At 43.2% G+C, this 24,415-nt stretch overlaps 1 long non-coding RNA gene across 1 annotated transcript; it reads left to right on the forward strand.

Moving 5' to 3' along the window:
• Positions 1-1,459: 1,459 nt before the first annotated feature.
• On the forward strand, positions 1,460-23,073 carry LOC142500925 (uncharacterized). The gene is made up of 5 exons (XR_012803357.1): positions 1,460-1,757; positions 16,828-16,853; positions 19,213-19,364; positions 22,410-22,569; positions 22,746-23,073. It is a non-coding gene; the product is annotated as an uncharacterized LOC142500925 (long non-coding RNA).
• Positions 23,074-24,415: the final 1,342 nt, after the last annotated feature.

Genomic DNA, 24,415 nt, shown 5'->3' on the forward strand with positions numbered 1-24,415 from the left:
GGGATGCGCGCGCACAGGTTGCAACACAGGCGTGGCCCGCACGGAGCAGGGGAAGACCGCAGGAGGGGGACGGAGCCAAGAGGAAGGGGATGGCCAGCAAAGGCAGAGAGGAGCATGTACATGCGTCCTCCGTGGGCTGAGGGAGTGCATGCACCGGACGCGTCACCAGGCGCGCGGAGCACCGTGCCGCGGGCACCACGCAAGGACGAGGCAACGGGACGGATGGCACCACAGGGGTAGGTAAAGGAGCTACCGCGGGGGAGAGGGAGCGGGGAGGATCAAAGCAGGGGCTAAGGGAGCGCGTGATTATGCGAGACCTGCGGGGAACGCGCTGCGGCAAGGGGAGAGAGGTAGAAGGTGAAGGAGAGGAGTGGGAAGGAGTGGAAAGGGTAACAGGAGATGGGAGAGAGGGACAAGGAGAGGAAGGAATCTCCTGAGTCGTCACAGTCTGATGCATTGCCATTCACACAGCTTTTAAGCACAGCATGGGACTAGCAAAGCAATTGCAGACCACTCACAGACATGTTTCAACCTTGATGGGTATCATCAGTGTGAAGTTGGTCTATAATTGCTTTGAAATATTTCTAGGCTGGGTAGGTTTACCCTATACATTTTAAGTTATGGTGGGTGAAAAAGGCGACAGAAAACCTCCACCGTTAGCATATAGCCAATAAAGAATATCACTTGTGAGCACATTCACATGTCTTAGACATTTCTGCAACCTTGCCTTTCAACCATTATCACCTAGCATACAGTGTTTCCACTGCAGCAAGGGATTCTGGGAAATGACATGCAAATGAGTACACAATGTGTCACCTTTTGCCTGGAAAATATATATATCAAATGGAAATATTACTGTATGCTCATGTGCATGTCTTAGACAGGTCTGCAACCCCACCTTTCACCATTATCACCCAGCACACAGCACTTCCACTGCAGCAATGGATTCTGGGAAATGACATGCAAATGAGCACACAGTGCCACCTTTTGCTTCAAAACAATTTTTAACATGGTTCCCTATAGGCTTAAGCTTGCTGAATGGTCACAGCTTTGAGCACAGCCAGGGTTAAGATGCATAGCCAGTAAAACCACCCACAGACAGCCGTTTCGAGGCCCTTAATGGGTCTCATCAGTGTGGGGTTGGTTATGTGTGCTCATTTGCATGTCATTTCCCAGAATCCCTTGCTGCAGTGGAAGTGCTGTGTGCTGGGTGATAATGGTGAAAGGCGGGTTTGCAGGGCGCCACCATCTTGAGTAAAGCTGCGCATGCGCAAGGGCGACAGCGATGTCAGGTTGCGCAGGCGCAGTGGAGCAGGCGCACGCGGGGCCAATGTTAGAAAGCTCTGCAAGGGACTACAGCAGGCATGTGACACATGACACCAGGGAGCCAATCGCAGAGTTCTTCTGCAGAGGCAGTTACATTCCGCGCGTTTAAACAAGGAAGGCAGTTGGAGCCGGGACTCAGAGGTGAAGGTGTGTAGGTGCAGCTAGGCCCAACTCACCCTAGATTGTGGCTGCTCTAGGGAAGGCCCCAATAGCTAGGGACCCTGCCTTTAGTGGTTAGCCAGATTAGGGCTACAGCTGCTTCTGGAACATCTCGTTATCTGCAGTCTGGGACCAGACTGAAGAGAGGGAGCGGATATCACAGCAAAGGGTCACTTTTGTGGGAGGTGTTCGGCCGGCGGAGGATATCGCAGGATCGGCGGATCCCTTTCCCGCTCCTTGTCAGCGCGCCCAGGTGTGGACACACCCGGGAGGTACCTGTTCACCAAATGTGCACCAACACTACTGTACAGTAAGGCGCTGATCACGCCTAGAAGGGAGGGTATCGTTTGGGGACACTCAGAGGGTGAAATGACTGAGTCTTCTGGTATTGTGGACACGGTGTGGGGTACACGGTGGTGGGACAACGCCCTGCGTGGCTAGTGATAACTGTGATGGTTGTAACCAGAAGAGTTATTATATCCTCTGTGTTGACTAGTTTATATATATATGACAGTAAAAGGTTATTGCATAATCTGTGAGCTGTTATTATTGGTTCCTGTTCGGGGTTATCTCATATAATTGGGTTCCTGTGCAGGTGGAGGCGCTGTCACTTTATATATTTGTTAACCCAGGCTCCCAGGGGCAGAGGCTCAGCTCTCTGTGAGCCTACAGGTAACGCCAGCACCAGTAGTCCCTTCATGCTAGAGGGGAAAAGGGCTACATTATATATATATATATATATATATATATATATATATATATATATATATCTATATATATATATATATATATATATATATATCTATCTATATAGATATAGATAGATATATATATATATATTTATATTTATATAAATATATAAAACGGAAAACGTTGTTTGTTTGCTGTGCTTCTGGGCAATCTGATTGGTCCGTTGGTCTGTCACTCAGCCTCTGGCCAATCTGATTGGTCCGTGGCCCGGCCCGCCCCCGCACGCCTCTCATTGGCCTAAGTGGTTCTATAACCTCACATACCCAACTGCCACACACTCACCCGCCGCCGCCGACACAACTCCGCGTGGGATGGGGGGGGGGGGGACTAAGACGCACAACCGCCCGGCCACTCTCCTCTTCTCCTCACCCCGCGGCCACCTGGCGACAAAGGTGAGGGGGGAACGTGACTGTCGCCTCTGCTGGCTCCTCCGTCGCAGGCTCCGTTTTGGGGGAAAGCCTCCAGTTTCACTCAGGAGGGGAGGTGAAAGGAGCACACGCCGCTACTCCTCAACACCCGCAGGCCCCGTTCTCTATCCCCTCAGCGGGGACCGCCGGGAGCATCTGGGAGGGGTGGAGAGGGGGGAACATGCGCAGGGGACAGGGGGGGGGGGGTGGGGGGGTGAATCTTGCTACAGCCCCAGACTCCCTCCGCACATGCGCAATACTGCCAGGAGGTCCCGTGCATTGCACCTCTGGTATCAGGCATGCGCCGGGAGTGCGCGTGCGCACAATGCGCCCGTTACCTAGCGACGCGTCTCCCCTGAGGATGTACACAGTGCGGCCTAGCACGGGTGGTTCTGTCGAGAAGTCATTGCAGAGTGGCCATGCTGTTCCCCCTGATTCACACGGCGTTCCCCGGCTGGTCCCCACACCTGCTGAAGGCCCGCTCCTCCGCCCGCGGCGAGGGCCGGTACTGGGTGCGTGTGCTGCTGCAGGAGAGCGGGGAGATCTTCATGGTGCCCGGCTGCAGCCAGCACATGAAGGTGGGAGAGCTGGCCGAGGCGCTGGAGCTGGTGGCGGGGATCCCCATCCACCTGCAGAGGCTTTTGGAGGCGGGTTGACGGATGTCCCGCAGGGCGTGGCGAGGGGGAAGTGCGACTTACACTCAGTCAATACAGAATGTCCGTCCCGAATCTTGGGTGGTCCCCCCCAACCACCCACCCAAGATTCACAAAGATTCACCCCCCCAACCAAAACCCAAGATTCACACACCCCCACCCACCCAAGATTCATCCCCCCCACACACACACACCCCCACCCAAGATTCACCCCCCCACACACCCACCCAAGATTCACTCCTCCCCACACACACCCACCCAAGATTCACACACCCAAGATTCACCCCCCCACACACCCACCCAAGATTCAACCCCCCCCCACCCACCCAAGATTCACCCCCAACTCAAGATTTACCCCACCCACCCAAGATTCACCATGCCACCAAACAAGTATTAGGGATTTACATCACGGGCAACGCCGGGTCTCTCAGCTAGTGTATATATATATATATATATATATATATATATATATATATATATATATATATATATTTATATTATATATATTCCACATAAGAATGCATACATAGATCCATGTTCTATTGTTCTTTTTTTTTTTAAACAAGGCTATCTATTTGTAAGTGTACACACACAGATTTTTGAGAAACGGCATATCCGACGCTTTATAATGCATAATAAAGTGCGGTTTTCAACGCCAAAATGCCTTACAGGCATACCCCGCTTTAAGGACACTCACTTTAAGTACACTCGCGAGTAAGTACATGTCGCCCAATAGGCAAACGGCAGCTCGCGCATGCGCCTGTCAGCACGTCCTGAACAACAATACCGGCTCCCTACCTGTACCGAAGCTGTGCGCAAGCAGGGAGACTATAGAACATGTTACAAATGTGTTATTTACATCAGTTATGCACGTATATGACGATTGCAGTACAGTACATGCATCGATAAGTGGAAAAAAGGTAGTGCTTCACTTTAAGTACATTTTCGCTTTGCATACATGCTCCGGTCCCATTGCGTATGTTAATGCGGGGTATGCCTGTATTAGACTTTCATATCTGACTCTATAATATAAACCAATGGGCAGAAAATGTGTTTCACTTTATGACTGTTCACTATGGGACGCTATTTACAAGAACGCATTTTGTTGGATAACCGGGGGCCGCCTGTAGTCTCCTTTTGGTTTACCAGATTTGCATGGAGTAACCAACGTCATTGCAGTCAAGCTCTCAGGCTATCTCAGGCTATATTGTTTTTAAACACTGACAAGACTGTAATAATGGTATTTGGGACCAAGACTAAGGGCCTCATGCAGTAAGCGCCGATAAGGCTTTTATCTGCATTTTCCCGCCAAAATTGGATTTGAGATTCAGTAAGCGCCGATAAGTGGTCAAAATCGGCATTTTTTCTTCCCGATAAAAATTTATCGGCATGCGGCTGCCGATAACCCACTTATCGGCACTTATCGGCACTTATCGGCACTTATCGGCACTTTTTGAAATCGGCTGTATTCTAGTAGTCCCGATCAGCTTATCGTTGCTGATCGGCACTCAAAAATTGAGATTTCATCTGCAATTGGTCCCGCCAACTAAAGTTAGCAAGTTGGAGGGGAGAAGGATCGGCAAGGTTGCCGGGACGGCACTTAGAAAAAATAGCTCATCTCTACATCAATGGAGTCAATGGAGCGGGGACTTATAACATTATAGGAGTGTTTACGTTCTATTGCTCATAATAAAAATGTGCTTGGCATTACAGTGTCGATGTCAATCACTTCATCGTGTCAACGCTTACGTTTATTATTGGCACAACATTGTACTTTTCAATGTTATGATGATTTGCGTGTCACATTAGTCTTAATGTTATGATGTGTCAAGGGAAACTCCTATAGTAAACTCTTAAAGCAGGCCTGCACAACACGTAAAGTGCGAAGGGCCGAACTGCTCCAAGGAAAAAAAAATTGGGCCGCACGGGTAAAATCATCATCATCATCATCATCATCATCATCTCTCCTCCAGCACCTATCATCATCATCATCATCCTCATCATCATCATCATCATCATCATCATCATCATCATCATCATACAGTATCTCCCCCAGCACCCCTCATCATCATCCTCATATCTCCCCCAGCACCCTTCATCATCATCCTCATATCTCCCCCAGAACCCAACACTATCAACCTTTGCGATACTCCCCATCTATCTCTCATACCCCCATCTCTCCCCCTCACCCACACACATAATACCCCCCTTCCACATCAAACACACAATACCCCCCTGCACATCACACACATCCCACCCCCCCTGCACTTCACATCCCTCTCCCCCCTTGCAGCTCACATCCCTCTCCCCCTTGCAGCTCACATCCCTCTCCCCCTTGCAGCTCACATCCCTCTCCCTCCTTGCAGCTCACATCCCCCTCTCCCCTCTTGCAGCTCACATCCCTCTCCCCCCTTGCAGCTCACATCACTCTCCCCCCTTGCAGCTCACATCACTCTCCCCCTTGCAGCTCACATCACTCTCCCCCCTTGCACCTCACATCACTCTCCCCCTTGGGTAAATGATGGTGGGTGGGTAACAGTGACTGGGTGGGTGGGAGACAGTGACTGGGTGGGTGGGAGACAGTGACTGGGTGGGTGGGTGGTCGACAGTGACTGGGTGGGTTTAACAGTGACTGGGTGCGTGGGTGACAGTGACTGGTGTGTGACAGTGACTGGGTGGGTGGGAGACAGTGACTGGGTGGTTGGGAGACAGTGACTGGGTGACAGTGACTGGGTGACAGTGACTGGGTGACAGTGACTGGGTGACAGTGACTGGGTGACAGTGACTAGGTGACAGTGACTGGGTGGGAGACAGTGACTGGGTGGGTGGATGACAGTGACTGGGTGGGTGGATGACAGTGACTGGGTGGGTGACAGTGACTGGGTGGGTGACAGTGACTGGGTGACAGGGTGACAGTGACTGGGTGACAGGGTGACAGTGACTGGGTGGGTGACAGTGACTGGGTGACAGGGTGACAGTGACTGGGTGACAGGGTGACAGTGACTGGGCGATAGGGTGACAGTGACTGAGTGACAGGGTGACAGTGACTGGGTGACAGGGTGACAGTGACTGGGTGACAGGGTGACAGTGACTGGGTGACAGGATGACAGTGACTGGGTGACAGGGTGACAGTGACTGGGTGGGTGATAGTGACTGGGTGACAGTGACTGGGTGGGAGACAGTGACTGGGTGGGTGACAGTGTGGGTGACAATGACTGGGTGGGGCGGAGACAGTGACTGGGTGGGTGGGAGACAGTGACTGGGTGGGTGGGAGACAGTGACTGGGTGGGTGGGAGACAGTGACTAACAGTGACTGGGTGGGAGACAGTGACTGAGTGACAGGGTGACAGTGACTGGGTGACAGTGACTTACCTTGACCGGGTGGGTGCAGGTTGCCGCCGGACGCTTTCCCCTCCTGCCCCCGATATCCCTGCGGCAGCTGCCCGGGACGGGAGGTGGGCTTGGGGGCGCGTGCTGGGGGGGGGGGGGCACGGGAGGTGAGCTTGTGGGGGACGCGGGAAGCTGGCTGCGGAGGGAAGCGGTGAGAAGCAGGCCGCAGGAGGAGCTGAATTACTTAATAATTATTACATCCCCCTCCGCCCCACGTTGGGAGCAGGGGGGGGGAGCGGGCCCACAGAGGAGCTGCGTGTTGCTTCCCCCTCCGCCCCACGTTGGGAGCAGGGGGGGGAGCGGGCCCGCAGAGGAGCTGCGTGTTGCTTCCCCCTCCGCCCCACGTTGGGAGCAGGGGGGGGGAGCGGGCACGCAGAGGAGCTGCGTGTTGCTTCCCCCTCCGCCCCACGTTGGGGGAGCGGGCCCGCAGAGGATTCCCCTCCATCCCACGTTGCGAGGGGGGGGGAGAGCGGGCCCTGCGCATGCGCGCCCGGACTGCAGGGAATCGGCGCCATTTTTTTTAAACTTTTTTTAAAATTTATTTATTTAATTAATTAATTTGTCGCCCGGCCGGATTCATCGCGGGCCGCACAGAGAGGCCAGGCGGGCCGCATGCAGCCCGCAGGCCGTATGTTGTGCAACCCTGTCTTAAAGGAACAGGTCACATAATATGAAACATGTTACTTAAGTGTGCTTCAATTTATTATATGATGTAACACATTTCACACATCTAACAGATCCAGCGTATACTAATGTTGGTATACATTAGAGAATCCTTTGAATGTGTAACGCATGATCAAATGTAAATGTAGCTGTTTGTTTTCATGTTTACATGTACTTTGTGACCTCCCTCTTTTGATGACGTCCGCAATTGGACACTCAATAACATTGCATGTTTACATTGTACACCATGCATTAGAATCACTTCATGCTAAGTTATACACACATCTATAATAGTTACTCATTTTTACATGATTCAAACTTAATCAATAGCAAGTATCCTGATGGGATTAAATTATGCATATGCACTTTACAATTAGTTCATGTGAACATGTGACAATAACATGCCAAATTAGACATGTTGCAACGTACTTTTTCAACGTCAATGTCATGGTTATATCCTAATGAGATGACTGAGTGTTGCGTTCAGAAGTGGAAGCTGCATTACACATTCCATAAATACTTGCGAATAAATTCTTGTACAAAGCTTAACGTTACATCATTGTCAAATATCAGGATTGCCTGGTGAACACACATAAATAATCCGTTTAATTCGTTCTGGATACCCGTTTGGAGTTAACTACTTGGATATGTTAATGTAACACCTTGCACTTCATCAAGTCACCTGACATCATCACATAGGTATTTAAAGGAGGCCAATTACCTGCACATTGACAGCTACAGATCTGAAAATGATGCGAATGTTTATGAGACAGAGGAAGATTCTATTGGAGGAGAGGCTTGCTGATGGAGAGGATGTCACAGGCCAAGGAAGGGACAGAGACAGGGACAGGGACGCAGAGAGGAGAGGGAGAGGGCGAGGGCAAGGAGATGAGAGGAGAAGAGAGAGGAGAGAAGTTGTGACTCATCCTCGTTTGTACAGGGAGAGGACCATGTTAGATGGGATGAGTGAGGAGGAGATTATAAGTCGCTATCGTTTGAGTTCAGCAGCAATCTTTGCTCTTTATGAAGAGATACGGGGAGATTTAGATTTTGTGACAGCCAGAGGTCGTGCAGTCCCTGGGCTTGTTAAAATGCTGTGCTGGACTTCCGGTTATGGCGCCAGAGCGGTAAGACGCACTGCACTGAGCTCCGCTGGTCCGTGGGGAAAACGGAGATAGCTGCGACATACCAGGACCAAAAAACCCCGAGCAGAGACACCAGCCCAGACCCCCAAAGCAAGAGGTACCCACTGCATGGAAAAATACCTCAATAAGTCCCGTCAGATGGCGCCGAAAGCACAGCAGCAGTAGCAGGACAAGGCAGAGAGACGGAGGGAGGAATCCAAGATGGCCGACGGCCATGAGGCAGCTCCCGAGGACACAGATAGGAGCGATAGAGCAGACAGACAGCAGCAACAGAAAAGGTCAGACCATGAAATCATAGCTAAGGCTGTAGTCAGGGAGCTGCTGCCACAACTAGAGCGCAGCAATGAGACTATCAGAAAGTCTATAGACGAGCTGAGAACTGATCTAAGTGCACACACCTCCAGAGTGGAGGAGGCAGAAACAAGAATAAGCACTATTGAAGATGAACTCTCTGAGACCAACCAAACAGTTAAAGAGCTGCGAAAAAAAACCATCATGCTGGAGGAAAAGCTAGAGGACCTAGAGAACAGGTCTAGATGCAGTAACATAAGAATCATTGGAGTGCCAGAGACTGTAAAACATAACCAACTAGCAGACTTTTGTGAAAAATGGCTACCGAGGCCATTGGGATTTGCTGCGGAGCACACGCTGCAGGTGGAAAGAGTGCACAGAATGGGGATCATGAGACCAGAACATGAGAACAAACCTAGACCCATAATAGCAAAAATCCTAAACTTCAATGATAAAACAAGAGTCATCAAGGCCTTCAAGGAACTAGAGACACTGATGTATGAGTCAAAGCGAATTATGATCTTCCAGGATTACTCAGTGGCGGTATCGCAAAAAAGGAGAGACTTCAGCAAAGTTTGCACTACTTTATTCAGACAAAAAAGAAAATTTGCCCTGGTATACCCAGCTACTTTAAGGATCTTTACAGACACAGGAATAAAGACATTCACAGCGCACGAACAAGCAGAAAAATATGTGACGGATATGTCATCGGGCAGAGGAAGAAACGAGCGAGACCATGCGACAAGAGGAGAGGAGGACTGAAATGAGGGGGGATACCCACAGAGGATATAAAATCTCGGATGGCTGACGGATGTAAAGATGACCAACACAGAAGCGGCGAACTCCCACTACAAACACACACACACACAAAAAAAAAAAAAAAAGGGACAAAAACCCACTACATTCATATCCCGGACTATATGTTCTTTCAAATCTAAGGCTGTCTCACACTTTAATCTGGTCTGTAACTGTTTCATACGCTCATAATATATATTTTCTTTAACTGTGCATGCAATGTCTTGTATATAATGTATACCTTGTTCATTTACGTAACTGTATTTGTAACCATGTATTATTTTGTTTTACTCTGTGCCCAGGACATACTTGAAAACGAGAGGTAACTCTCAATGTATTACTTCCTGGTAAAATATTTTATAAATAAATAAATAAATAAATGTGTAAATTTTACTTAACTCAGGGAAAGGAAGGGGGAAGGAGGGGGGGATAGAGGGGAGGGGAAAGAGGGTGAGAGGGAGGGAGGGAAAGGGGAGGGATAAGGTTGGGAAGGGAGAGGGAGGTACGAAGCAAATGTTTAGCTATACCAATATGCTAATGTCATGCACTAACCCAAATATGTTTTATTACTGTTTTTCTTATCAAATATGTGTAACCAATACCGCAAGGGAAGTCAGGAGACCCAGACAGAACGAGACAATGACAGCATCCGGAGAGAAACAAAGCACAGCAGAAGGGAAAAAAAAAAACGATCCCCAAGGGGGACAGAGACGAGAAAAGTTGCTTCTGACGTAAGGTACACAGACACAAAAACACACGAACAAACAATAAGATAAAGACAACAGCAAAAACAGGGAAAAACCAACCCCCCCAAAAAAAAAAAAAAAAAAAAAACACAGACCACACATAAGAGGAACAGGGGAAAACACTGGGTAAAGCTAAAATAAAAGAGACAACATAACCCAACAACGACGTACACAAACAAAGCCACCAAGACACAAGACTAAAACATCCGAGGGCCAAAAAAAAAAAAACACACAAGAACAAATATACAAGTAACATAAAGACATGCAAGGGGGAGAAAAAAACCCAGCAGGGACGTGGATAACAAAGTGCACATATTAAGTGACACACCTGACAGACAGGAAGTGAAGAAATACATCTCTGGAAAAAAGGGCAGTCAAGAAAAGACTAACAAGTTAAAAAGTTAAGTTAAGAGTTACAAGTTACAAGTTAATAACTACTGGCAGAGATCTCTGGCAGAGATCATGTTGACAGGCCGGGTCAGGAAAAAAAACAAAGAGTGTTGGGAAACTCAATTAATAAGAACCAAGAAAGGGATAAGGAACGAACACACAGAATGTACCCAAAACAGACAGATATAAAATGCATACACGAATAATAACGTGGAATGTCAAAGGACTTAACAACCCCATAAAACGCAAAAAAGTATTAAACTATCTAACAGATATTCTAAAACAGAAAGCAGACATAGCTTTTTTACAAGAAACACACTTAGACTCAAAAGAAAGCAGCAAACTCAAAAGAGATTGGGTAGGACATAGTATATTTTCCCCGGCCGTAGGAAAAAAAGCAGGAGTAGCCATACTCATAAATAAAAATCTCCCCCTAGAAATAATTAAAACAAAAGGAGACAGGGAGGGAAGATTAGAAGTAGCAGAAGTCAGAAGTGGAGGAACGGATTACCTATTAGGGAACGTATATGGACCAAACGACCATAAATCTGAATACTTCCAAGAGATAATTAACAACATACTGAGATTTAAACACAGAAACATTGTATTGGGGGGCGACTGGAACGCAGTCCAGGACACGTTTTTGGACAGATCAAGTCTAAAGGGTAGCAAATCCACAGACAACATACAAACAAAAAATATGCAGCTGATTAAAACAGCAATAGGGGTAGTGGATGGATGGAGAACACTCAACCCACTGGAGAGAGATTTCTCTTTTTACTCCAATGTACACAATACATTTTCAAGAATAGATGCAATCCTTATCACACCAAACCTACTGAACAAAATAGCACACATACTGTAGATATGGAAGAGATCATCATATCCGATCATGCGATGGTCCGCATGGACCTAGACGTGGGAATAGGTAGAGCAAGCCCGAACATCTGGAGATTCCCAAACTACATGAGTAACAGCGAGGTTTTTGTCAATTATCTAAAAGTGGCATGGGAACGATTTGAAAACACAAACCAGGAACACAAGATGAACCCCATACTTTTTTGGGAAACATCAAAAGCAGTAATCAGAGGGGAGATCATAGCATATATAGCTAGAAGGAAGAAATATGCAACCCAGGAATTCTGCAAAGCAAGCAAGGAACTAAGCAATGCATTTAGAGAATTCAAAACAGACCCAACACCCCAAAATAAAGAAAGATATAATCAGAAAAAATCCACATGCGAGATATGGCTAGAGAAAAAAGAAAAGGGGAAAGAATCAATAAAAGAAGCCAAATTTTTCAGACATGGGAACAAGACGGGAAGGCTACTGGGAAACCTCATGAGAAATTTTAGGTCAACTAAACCTATTACCAGAATCTATGAAAGGACAGAAATAACCACAGACGCAAAAAAAATAAACGAGGTGTTCAAAGGATACTATAGCAAACTTTATAGAGAAGGAGAGGTGAACATAGAAGCAAGAGAAAACTTTTTCAAAAAAATTAATATACCAAAAATAAGTCAGGAAGATATAGACAACCTAAATACCCCAATAACCCAAAAAGAGATAAAGGACACAATCCAAAACCTTAAAAACTGCAAGGCCCCAGGCCCGGATGGCCTGTCAGGGGAATATTATAAGATCCTGAAAGAGGATCTGATAGAACCGCTACAACAAATATATCACAAGGCACTCAAAGAATCCACATTCATGCAAACAAGCGAAATGGCCCACATTATGATAATCCATAAACAGGGGAAAGACCCTTTGAAACCAGAATCGTACAGACCAATATCCCTAATCAACCAAGACGCCAAAATATTTACCAAAATTATGGCAGATAGATTGGCGAACATTCTCCCGTCCCTGATACATCCTGACCAGTCGGGATTTGTCAAGGGAAGATCCGCAGTTAAAAATATCAGAAAAGTACTCACGGCCATAGAATGGGTACGGCTACACAAAATAGGGAACACGGCCCTGGTAACAATTGACGCGGAAAAAGCATTTGATAACATAATGTGGAACCATGTGTTCTTTGTGTTAGACAAATTCGGAATAAAGGGAAATTTTAGCAACATGATAAAGGCAATGTACAATACACCCAAAGCTAGAATAATGGCAGCAGGACATCTATCAGACACTTTCCAACTACATAGAGGGACGAGGCAGGGATGCCCGCTGTCACCCCTGCTATTTAACCTAGCAATAGAACCACTAGCAATATACCTAAGGCAAATGGAGGAATTTAAGGGAATCATGATAAACAAAAACGAACTGAAACTGTCAATGTTTGCTGATGATATCCTAATGTTTATGACGATCCCGGATGAATCAATCCAAAGGATATTACAACAATTAGAGATATTTGGGTCGTTTGCAGGCTTTAAAATAAATATATCCAAGACAGAAATGATGTACATTAAAGAACCCCCAGACACAAGAAAACCATATAAATTCCCAATAAAAGTAACGAAGAAACCCATTAGATACCTGGGGATAATGCTGGAGGCAGAGATGTCCAGGCTATACGATAACAACTTTAAACCAATCATAAAAAAAATTGTGCAAGAACTAAAAAACTGGGAGACACTACCCCTGTCACTCTTTGGGAGGGCGAGCGCGATTAAAATGATATCATTCGCCAGACTCTTATACCCCATGCAGACTCTCCCCATGCTCATCAAACATGGGGACATAACTGAAGTAAATAGAGCTATGTCAATGTTCCTATGGGAAAATAAGAGAAGCAGGATAGCATTAAAAAAAACTACAGCTACCAAAGGAAATGGGAGGCATCAATCTGCCAAATATTAGAAATTACAATCTAGCAAGCATAATGAGACATGTAGGAGACTGGATAAAGGATACTAATCACTACTCCTCCCTAGAACTAGAAAAAGAATTCTCACCAGAATACCCCCTGAGAGAGCTATTACACACAAAATGGGGAGACATTCCAGTAACACAAAGAAACAACGTCCTAATAAAAGACACCATAATAACGTGGAAAACGGTTAGGAAGAAGTTTAATCTCTCCTACACAATCTCAAAATACATACCTATCCAGGACAACCCCAAATTTATACCAGGGTACACCCAATTAACATTCAAAATATGGAAAAAAAAGGCACCAGCTGTCTGGAACAGGTGATACATACAGACAAACAGGAATATATGACTTTCCAAGAATTTGCACAAAAATGGGACATTCCCCAAAATCTCACACACGCATTTTCATACACACAGTTAATGAGCTTTTGCAAAAAATTAACAAACTGCAAAATAACTGTATTAAAAAACAACACAATAGACGACTACTTTAAATTGAAGGCGCAAGAAAAAAGCAAACTGTCAGAATTATATAGCATTATAAGAGACCAAGATATGGAGCTCACACACGCAAACACACTCAGGGCATGGCAAAAAGATTTCCCAGAGATACAGAGTATGGAACAACTAATTCAGGGGATCCACAGGGTACAAAAGATTATACCGTCAGAGACATGGAGAGAAATGCAATACAAAATCACACATACAGGTAGGGCCTACATAGCATTCATAAGACAGATAAAGACTAGGACAGAAGACACCAAGTTCTGCCATAAATGCAAGACACCCAAAGCAGACCTTAAGCACTGCCTATGGACTTGCATACACATAGCCAGATTTTGGGATCAAGTCTTAGAATACATGAAAATAAAAATAAAAATCTCCTGGGAGAAAGACCCAATACCTATGCTGTTCACGAACATAGAGAATTGGACAGAAGGCAAACAAATGTGCAGACTGGTGACCAGACCCACTGAGGTTATATTATTAGCGGCAAGAAAGACTATCATGATAAACTGGCTACAAACACAACAGCCCTCAATAGATCAACTGCAAGACATACTGTACAAACTAATGACGATAGACAAACTGGAGACAAGCATAGACAGTAATAGAACAAAGGAAGACTTTCACCAGAGGTGGGATTGGTTCATAGAGGACAGAGACAAGAGGACAACGGACAGGACAGGACAACAAACACTAGAGAGGGGAAGGGGAGAAGGAAGAGAATAAAAAAGTACCAACACGACAAGTTATGTTAGAGGTTGACGTTAAAGTAGTTAGGCATTGAACCGGAAAATATAGCTAAGAATGGAAAGACATAGGGAGGACGTAAGGTGACCAAAACTGGAAAAACCAAAATGGAATGACCTTAAGCTATTGCGATAGGAAAAACTGAGAATGAGAATGCAAAAAGACATTAGATTTAAGTTATGTTGGAAAAAAAATAATATATATATTGTGAGCATTGTTTATAGAAAATACGATGATAAAATATGTATGTAACAGAAAATGTACGAAAAGTTCATCTGTATGCTAAAATTGAATCTAATAAAAAGATTTGAAAAAAAATAAAAAATGCTGTGCTCATTACATTATCTTGCTTCCGCGTCATTCCAGACAACTGTGGGCATAGTGGGCGGGGTCTCGCAATCTACATTCTCGCGGGCCTTTACCCAGTTTCTATGTGCACTGAATAGACGCGCTAGGAATTATATTAATTTTCCTACAGAGCACACAGAGTGGCTTGAAGTCAGGAATGGCTTTTATACCATAGCCGGGATACCATGTGTGATGGGTGCAATAGATTGCACCCATGTTGCTTTGATCCCGCCTAGTCAGAGTGAGCATGCTTACCGCAACCGTAAGCACTACCATTCCCTGAATGTACAGGTGGTATGCGATGCCACGATGAAGATTATGCATGTGGTAGCCAAATTCCCTGGTTCCAGTCACGATTCCTCTATCCTGAGAAACTCATCAGTCTTCCATGCTTTCGAAGAAGGCAATTTTGGACCTTCAATATAAGTCTGCTAAAGTGTCAGATATTATAATTGCATGTTGCATTTTGCACAATCTGGCACTCCGCAATAATTTAGAAACAGACATACGTCAGGCCTTGGAGGAGGAGCATCCTGTACATTTACCAGCTGACACTGAGCAAACAGCCAGTGGTGTGGAGACACGTCGGAATGTCATAAACACCTATTTCTCATGTAAGCAAATACATATATGTTCATAGTACTACATAGATGTATTAATTCATTGTAATGATAAATACATGTGTTCAAATACTGTGGATATGGGAAATGAATCCCTGTTAGGTGCTACAAATGTCTTAGTGGTATTGTGCAATATAGCATTGGAATCCAGGAAAGAGTTAACTTTATGTGCAGTAAAAAGGCATTGAATGCTCACTTGATAGCCATAGTGTGGGATATATGTATAATGGTATGAAGGCACCACAGTGGGTGTGTGAAATGTACACTCACTGAAGAGAGCACACCCCACACCCACTTGTGGGACAGCACCCCTCAATCCCTAGGCATGAGACAATGTATAGCCATAAACAGTAGAACTGCAATAACAATATTGAATAACTCACGAATCCATCCTGGATAGATATAATGTGCCTCCTTCCGGTATGATGAATCCAAGTTGAGAAAAAGAGTGGTGGAGCACTGCTGAAAAAATTAAAGGGCTGGTGGCTGATAGCAAGTAAAAATGCCTGGTCTACTCATGCCTTAAATGAAAGCATTTTTACTTGCTATCAGCCTCCAGCCCTTTAATTTTTTCAGCAGTGCTCCACCACTCTTTTTCTCAATATGTCCAAATACCATTCACTTAGGAAACAGATGAATATGGTTCTCACACCTTTCTCTTCTCTGCTGTGTGGACAATTGCATGTGGCACCGGTATGTCATTCATCAACAAGTTGTATTATACTTCTTACCACTAAAAGGTGTTGTTTGTACGTCAGGAAATAATGTGTACTAAATCTATATTTTCTGTACATGCTCTTTTTGGTTATGCATACACAATAAACCTACTATGTCGATAGCCAATAGCTAGTGCAGTATGGTTACATACAATTTTTCTTTAGGAGTGTGATATGTGTGTCACAATGATGTGTAGACTATTGTCTATTTAAGATCATATTTGACGTATTGTAGATTTTGTTTCATATCACAAACAAAATTGTCACTTCTGTGTGTTGCTTACCTTAATGAACATGTCATGACAATGATTTATATTCATTCATGTTTTATTTTTCAAGGTATATCACTCCAAGGACTGCTCATGGTATGTATTTGAATTCACATCTGTCATAAGATGTGCTAACCTCGATACAGGTATAGTTACAGGATGTATAGACATAACGTAATGAAAAAGATGTGACAATTGAAACATGTCGTTTCTGTATTGTGTCCGTGCGTTTATCTACACGTGGAGGTTATTGTGCATTGTGTTTTCAAATCATTACGGACATTACATAACATGTAAGTTTGCCAACCTAACAACATACATTCATGCACATGAGCGCAGTAAACACTGAATGCATGTTTGTATGAAAAGACCCAAATGTGTTAAACATCATTAACATTGCAATGTATGTGATTAGTTCTTCTCTCACTTCATCTTCATGTTGATTACTACATTGTCACATGTGTATGTATAAGTCAAAAATGTGTGTTGATTTGACGTTCATCTAACATTTGTCAAAATGTTAACACCATTCCAAAGTATAGTTCTTTGTATTCTCAACTTTTCCTAAATCATTCAACACAATGACAATGTAGTTAATCAAAGTTTTATTTCATTCACGTTAGTTATTCATAATGATCATGATCCTTTATAACTACTGTCAACATATGAACATAAATGAAGTGGACATTTGCATACGCACACATTTCAGCAACATAGTGTGTGTGTGTGTTGTATTTTTTGTGTGATGCATGTATTTCTAACAGAAATAATATAAACCAACATAATAATGTTGCTTTTATCATCGGCCTCACTTAGCTATGAATGTGTTGAACGTTTACTAAGAACACTAAACTATAGTTACTCGTGTGAATTAAATGTACACACAAATGTTCATGGTTTAATGATCTGTACCTAACATTCATTAGCTCATGCATGTTAGGTTACCACTACAACTTAGGTGATAATATAACATTCACACGACTAAACAGTTTCTATCATCTCCCTATTGTTATTGTGTACGTTCAGATACAATGTCTATGAGTTGTTATGTAGCATTTACATTCTTTGACAAGTCACACGTGAGATTATAATATATAGTAGATTAATTTGTTTGCTGAGTGATAATGTTGGTTGCATATATCACATGCCAATACATATAATGTTAGTAGAAAAGAAAAAAATATCAATAGAAGTTCTAACTTCAGTGCTTAGCAACATCATTATGATAATTAAGTGCATAGTAAATATTTGCACAATAGGATAACATTATGTAGTGATTGTTAATCTGCGCACCAATCTTTGAAAGCATTGTTACATATTTATTATAATAGTTGTTCGCTAGTCGTCACAATCATCTAATATAACGATTGGCCCATCTGAAATCATACATTGGTCCCATGTATTCATCCTCGAAATCTGTGAAATACAGCAAACACATGATGTTCAAAGATGGCACATTTAAATATGTCTCAGCATGACAACGCTTAACACATCTCTATATGATTGTGGATATTCACGCATAAGTTACGTATATGTTTAAACTGCAAGGATAAAACTACAGATACAGAACTGTCTCATTTTTCAAATCGCGTTGCTGGCATGACTACTGATATGTTTGTTCCGGTGCCTGTATACATAATAATGTGCGCGCACAACGTCTGTTGCGCGCGCACGTCACGAATGTGTGGACTAAGTCTTAGCGCATGCGCAAAACGATGTGTACGCTGTACGTTCAATACATGTCCCTCCATGGTGCTGCTAGCATTACGCATATCATGGCTGAAAGTTATGATATGGAAACGAAACAAATTCACTTCAACACAGGTACATATCTAAACTTTGTAAACGGACATGTGCCCACGGCAAAAACGGACGATCAGCCAATGAGCGAACAAAATACATGTGACGTCATGTTAAGGCACCGTGAAATGCACGCAAACACCCCTCCCACTGAATGAACATTGGCCTCCAGCGCTGTGCACGCACCGCCCTGCGCGCATGACACACTGCACTGACCGTAACAATAAGCTACGGGCACAGCCAATACTGTTTCATGCGCGCACGTCAGTTGGGGGTGGGGCTTGCATCGGTAACCTTTTAAAGGACGCCTTGGGACATGACCAGGTTCCCACGTCATATGTGGGCGACACTTTGTTTTTATATGTTGAATGCTAAACAATGAGGTGTGTGTGTTACAGTTAGTGTAACATGTTGAAATGATACTTTAAGAGCGATAAGCATCTATGATTTAGGACTCCGTCACCAATGTGTACTAATGGTTCGTCATGTAGTATATTGTTAGAGGAAATAATGTCTTTGTGCACGCTACATGTAAGGCTGTCTGCAATGTTAAGCTGTATACACTCATTTGGCTAACAAATGGTGTATATTATTAATGTACACATATATAATTTGAGTAAAGGCATAACGAAATTTGTATTTACCATTCTTGTAGAAGTCAAAACTGATTTGGCTGCAACTGCTCGCTCCAGGAAGGCACAACAGTATCATCCATGGTTGAGGCAACCGTTGAATCCTGAATCACACACATCTCCATGAAGGCGTCATATGGATCTGCAGTGGCTTCTTCAAACAAGACGTCCGGAGGTACGTACAGTTGTTGGTTGTTTTCACATCCACATTGGTATTGCCCATATAAGTTTGGATACATATCATAGTAGTTATGTCCATCTTGCATCTGGTCTTGATGAATGGAGGGTGCAGGTATATCAGCAGACGCGACAGTCGGTGCGGCTTCAGTGTAACTGGTATTAGGCAAAAATATGCTATTTAACAGAAGATATGTTACATGTTTCATGGTAAGTTTAAATGATGGCGCAACATGCCAGCATCCATATCGTTGATCTAGCCGATCATGGACACGCTCAAAACATTCATTTGCGGATAAAGTGAATCGTACAGAAGTTTTAAAATTTCTTTGTTTGTCATGTTCTTGGTAGTATGGATATTTCTTTTGGATCAAGTCATAGATTTTGCCCACGGTTGCCCTTTTCTCTGGCGTTGATTCAATTGCTTCATAAATCATAAATTTGTATGATTTACATGGATGGCTGTGCAATGTGGAAGCTTCTACCATTTCTTCTCTCTTCAAGTGTACAGTGTCTAAGTTGAACGCATACGGATGTTTGCTGAATGCGTGAATAGTTACATGTTATCTTCGCGGTTTGTTCCAAGGTTATAATACAACCTAGCAGTTATACGCCTAGGTTTTCTCCAACAAGAAATTTGTTACAATAATTGACTGAAATTCTTTGGGTAAGATACTCTTTTCACAAGAATCGAAACTTTACTTTCGGCTTAGGCAATCAACATGTGCAAATCAACTTGACTCTTTTAATTAAAATAACAATGTGTGTGAAATCATCTACAGTGCTATGATGAACAGATTTCTGGTTACACTTAGCTAGATTTAACCATACACACACATCTCTCTCTTTGTCTCTTTTTCTCTCTCTCTCTTTCTCTCTCTGTTTCTCTCTCTCTTTGACTGTCTCTGTTTGTCTCTCTTGATATATACATAGATATACATATCTATATAAATATATATATAATTAGATAAATATATATGTTGATATATATATTTATATATATCTATATATAATTAACTATATATTGTGTGTGTGTATATATAATATATATATATATATATATATATATATATATATATATATATATATAGTATGTATATATATGTCTGTGTGTGTGTGTGTGTGTATATATAAGACATGCAAATGAACATACAGTAATATTTACAGTTGAGATATATGTATATATATATATATATATATATATATATATATATATATATATATATATATATATTCATAATCTTTATCTTGCTACATTGAAGGCCTTGTGAGCAAACAGGCCTTGTTTTAATTGTCTTAACACTTCATTACAGTTTATAACATTACTGGGTGAGTATGTTTGAGGGCCTAATTGAGTCAGATGTGTAGAAGTTGTATTTAACAGCAAACAAGGCCTCTTTGCAGCCATGAAGGCCTGTACTGTTCATTCTGATTATATATATATTATATATAGAGTGCAAAACTAAAGTCATTGATGTGTGTAAGTAGGCCTTGTTGTAATCATATTCAAAGTTTAATACAGCTGAGTGAATTAGGGGCTCAATCATACTGATACCATAATTTTAGCAAGTGGCCTAACATTTATATCTCATTAACACAAGGCCTGTTTGCTGACAACAGTGGCAGATATATATATATATATATATATATATATATATATATATATCATTTAATATATATAAAAATACACAGACACACACACACACACACACACACACAGTGTGTGTGTGTGTGTGTGTGTGTGTGTGTGTGTGTGTGTGTGTGTGTGTGTGTGTGTGTGTGTGTGTGTGTGTGTGTGTGTGTGTGTGTGTGTGTGTGTGTGTGTGTGTGTGTATACATATATAGATAGAGATACAGAGAGACTACAGATATATTCATACACACTGACAGATCTGTTATTGTAACCACAAATCATACATGATCACATGCCAACATTATGAACTATGAAAGAAGATTAAGGTAAGTAATGTCTTACAGAGTTAAGACACCAGAAAACATAACATAAAAATGTATGCTGTTCTATGGGTACTTACTTAAAGTTGTTTGACAATAATATTAGCATGAAATGACTATCTACATTACCAAAATAACCCACATACATCTCATCTTGAACAAGAGCTAAGTGAATGACATCTTCCATTAACATGCCAAGTGTGTAATAATGTTGTACCATTAATCAACTGATGATTAATACATACTCATATGTTATCAAATATGCCTTCATTCAGTCAGTGAGCATTTCTAAACATTCATGTGTACAAGGACATACTTGAATGTTATCAAGCATCTGTACAGGATCATACATACACTATGCATGAAATAGTCTGCATTAAACAACACCAGGACACCAACAAATTTAGTGAATGTGATTCTTTATTTTTGTTTATCCTTTTGAGAGCGAGTCACAAGCCTGCTTGTTGGCTGTTGTGTTTGCCTTTTCCCTCTGCCAAGTACTCTGGCCTTAACTGTACGACTTGTACTGGACTGTGGCAGTTCTGTGGCACTGGGTGTGGGCTGTTGCACTTCAGGGGCACTGGGTGTGGGCTGTGGCACTTCAGGGGCACTAAGTGTGGGCTGTTGCACTTCAGGGCCACTGGGTGTGGGCTGTTGCACTTCAGGGGCACTGGGTGTGGGCTGTGGCACTTCAGGGGCACTAAGTGTGGGCTGTTGCACTTCAGGGGCACTAAGTGTGGGCTGTTGCAATTCAGGGGCACTGGGTGTGGGCTGTTGCACTTCAGTGGCACTGGTTGTGGGCTGTGGCAGTTCAGGGGCACTGGGTGTGGGCTGTTGCACTTCAGGGGCACTGGGTGTGGGCTGTGGCACTTCAGTGGCACGAAGTGTTGCTGTTACACTTCAGGGGCACTGGGTGTGGGCTGTTGCACTTCAGGGGCACTGGGTGTGGGCTGTGGCAGTTGTGAAACAGTTGATAAACATTGCAAGAGTGATGGTGGAGCACTTTCTTGTTTTGCTGTTTTAATTTTTTCCCAAAAGCTGGTTATTAGTAATTGTTGCCCTAACTTTCTTTTGCGTGTCTCATTTGTAGGTGTCGGTTCCATATTTTGAACACATGTAAGCGGTTGGATGTTGACAGGACCTGCACAGAACTTGCACCTACTGTACCGGTATCATCCAGAACTGGGGAATGAAGAACTGATGACTCAGGAGAAAAAGTAGCAGCATGTAAAGATCCATCCTCTGATGGGGTAAAGTGAAATTGTTGTTTTCTTGCTGTACTCCGCAACTGATTTGATTGGCTTACATTGAGAACTAGTGCTTGTAATGTCCTGTTTACATTTTGGATTTCTTTAGGAACTTGGATGATGACTTTTTGAATTTGTGACAGTTCTGATATTGACCTTTCATGCATCCTTTCATGCAGTGACAGCATCCTTTCAAGCACTGACATCATTTCTGAATGGTGCCGATTTTCTTCACCCAAGATTCATTCTTCAGAAGCTGCAATAGCTGAGTAGGTGTCACGAGCAGGAGGACTTGAATGCTGGGTTAATCCACGAGTGTCAACAAGTTCATGGTCACTTGAGTGAATTTGTCCTTGAGCGGCAACATCTGGTTCTACAAAGAAAGAAAGAAAGAAAGACATTCTTAACTGCCATGGAACTTTCACTTTGTTTTCACTATAATGATAGTTGTTCTCATAGTGTAACACATAACATGTTTCCATAATTTATAATTTGTGTCCAATTAAAAGATGATGCTTGAAGTAACAATGATGTTTCGACTCAGTGTGAAAGAAGAATGAATTAAAGGTTGTTGTAACCTAACAACTACTAGCTGATAGTTTAAAACACACACAATACATGTTGTCAGGAAACACTACATCTTCTGTGACAATAACTGATGTGAAGTTCATTACATGTGAAAGGCATTTATTTTGCATGGCAAATGAAATTCTTCAAATGTACTGCACCGACACACTTTATTCGAGCAAATACCCGGTATGTACCTGGCAGATACCTGGAATGCGTCACTCCTAACCTCTGACAAGCCCCGTTGCATTTGCCTTCCCAGCCTGGGTTCATGCCTGGCTGATGGGCGGCTGATCTGTTAAATGATAATGATTAGGATTTAATAGGCTGCAATGCTTCGCGTGTCTACCAGATGGCATAAATTCATGAATTGTAATGCAGTTTATATATATATACTGTGCAGTATTGCAGCCAGCGGGAATAAAATGCTTCAATCCCTGCTTGGAAAATAACTCAATGTACTCGGGCAGAAAACAGTCACAAACCTCAATACACCCGGGTATACCCGAATTCGTGGGACTAGCCAAGCTCGAATAAAGTGTGTCGCCAGTGTACACATTATATGTGCTGCACCTCATACACTCACCTTCCATTCTTGATGATGACCTTGATGAGCCAGGTGATGAGACATGTTCAGTGTCAGGTGACCCAGGAGCTGCAGGAGCAACTATATAGAAGAATAACATCAGAATTTAATTGTCATGTGTACATAATTAACATGAAGTATCTGTAGTGGGAGTAGCTATGGCTAAATATCAGCATCACATAATGAAATGACAATGATATGGTTCGGCCAATCTGAATATTATCCATCTTAACAAATGTTCATGTGAACCGAATCGGCACATTTATTTTAAACACCATACAACATACAATGTTCATGCATGAATGCGTTGTAAAATTAAGTGTTCTGTTGTACATACACTGCATATGTTGTGTAGTAATCTAACAATTATAATGTACATCACTACCATGACAGCAAAGTTGACTCTGCTTATAATTCAGTACCTAATTGTGGAAATGTGAATGAATGTTTTTAGTGATCTGTCTGAACATTTAAGAGAAGCAGGTGTAGCGCTCAATGTGGCTGACACTCATCAACACATGCAGTGTGTCGCTCACAGATGGTACTGGTGTGATAAGGTGGCGTATCTATAAGGTTAAAAGAAGATATGACTGAACGAATGACTAACGTACGTTTTCATATATAGTGGCCTGGTGGCTGAAAGTCTTCAGATAATTACCATTTCAAATGAATGTGATGAACGTCTGTTCACCTTGT

The sequence above is a fragment of the Ascaphus truei genome, chromosome 8, assembly GCF_040206685.1.
Source record: "Ascaphus truei isolate aAscTru1 chromosome 8, aAscTru1.hap1, whole genome shotgun sequence".
In the NCBI taxonomy this organism is placed as follows: Eukaryota; Metazoa; Chordata; class Amphibia; order Anura; family Ascaphidae; genus Ascaphus; species Ascaphus truei.